We start from the raw sequence: 1325 nt of genomic DNA, 5'->3' as shown, positions 1-1325 counted from the left end.
CTATGTAAGATACATTAAATTAAAATTTTATGTGAAGAATAATACAATTATTTTTTATTACTTTCAGATTCGCAATGTATTTCTAATACACGACAAGGTACTATGAAAACTAAACGTCAGGGAAACAGAAATATAGTCCCACAAAGTCTTACTAGTCATACAAGGTTTGGATCTAGATTTTAACCGAGGTTAGTATAAAATTAAAGTATGCATGAATGTACGTATGTATGCATGTAGACATAATTGTAAGAAATATTGATTCTTATTTTATCATGTTTATTACATTTTTTTTTTTATTATAATAACATAATTATTGTAAATGTGAGTCAATTAATAATAAGCTTAAAATTAAACAGTTTTTTGAATAATACTTAACTCTGATTACTCTAATAAAGTAAATAAGGGTTTAATTGATTCAAATATCACAAAAAGCTTTATATGAATTACAGTTGTGGAGGATGCTGAAATAATAATCGATACACGTGCAAAAACATCACGTGATGATGTCATTGCTTCTTACAATTTCTATGGTACAGCAATAGAAGAGGATGATTTTATTCGTAAGTAAATTTATTCTTTAAATACAATTACACAATATCGATCAGATTATAAAATAAATATTGTATAAGTTTAGTATCACTCAATTTTATGATTTGCAAAATTACAATTTATTTTAATATATAAAAAATTAAATTAATTTTGTGATACATTCTGTACTATAACACATTCAATATAATAAGTTAAATCAATATTGGATATGTAGGATACATAAAATTAAAATTTTATTCACAAATTAAATGGTAAATAAATATTTTTTGTAACTTTTCGGATCACAATTCACTTTAAACACATTAATCTGTCAAAAGTTTTTTTGAAATATTTCAAATATTAATAGTGGTATTGTTTTTTTCATTATTTTTTAGATGTATAGTCCACTGAAAACCAAGTGAACATTGATGAACACCTTGGTGATGAAAATATTTCTCCTTTCCAAGAGGAAAGATTAAGAATGAAAGGTCGGGCAATGCATTATGAAGGAGGTTAGTATGCAAATAATTCATAAACAATGATTTTTAGAACGGAAAGTTTAAAATTATAAAATCGACAAAAGTGATTTTAATATTACGTTCAATTTTATTCAATATAGCAATGTAACTAATTAATATAAAACAACATTGTTAATATTTAGGATTTCAACGTCATTTATAAATTTGGGATTAAATTACTTAAAATTCCTTCCCATAACAGTCAATAATATTTTAGAAAACTATAGTCTATATACATAAAATAAATTTTCAGAAATGTTTACATATTAATCATTTATT

The 1325-nt window shown here is 23.3% G+C and overlaps 1 long non-coding RNA gene across 1 annotated transcript; it reads left to right on the top strand.

Annotated features, from left to right (window-relative positions):
* The first annotated feature begins 73 nt into the window (after positions 1–73).
* LOC105460121 lies at positions 74–1034 on the top strand. Its single transcript, XR_975775.1, has 3 exons — positions 74–188; positions 450–560; positions 924–1034. It is a non-coding gene; the product is annotated as an uncharacterized LOC105460121 (long non-coding RNA).
* The last annotated feature ends 291 nt before the right edge of the window (positions 1035–1325 follow it).

The sequence above is a fragment of the Wasmannia auropunctata genome, unplaced genomic scaffold (assembly GCF_000956235.1).
Source record: "Wasmannia auropunctata unplaced genomic scaffold, wasmannia.A_1.0 LD328408.1, whole genome shotgun sequence".
NCBI classification, from domain to species: domain Eukaryota; kingdom Metazoa; phylum Arthropoda; class Insecta; order Hymenoptera; family Formicidae; genus Wasmannia; species Wasmannia auropunctata.
The sequence above is the reverse complement of the archived record's forward strand: the minus strand, read 5'-3'. Positions and strand labels throughout refer to the sequence as shown.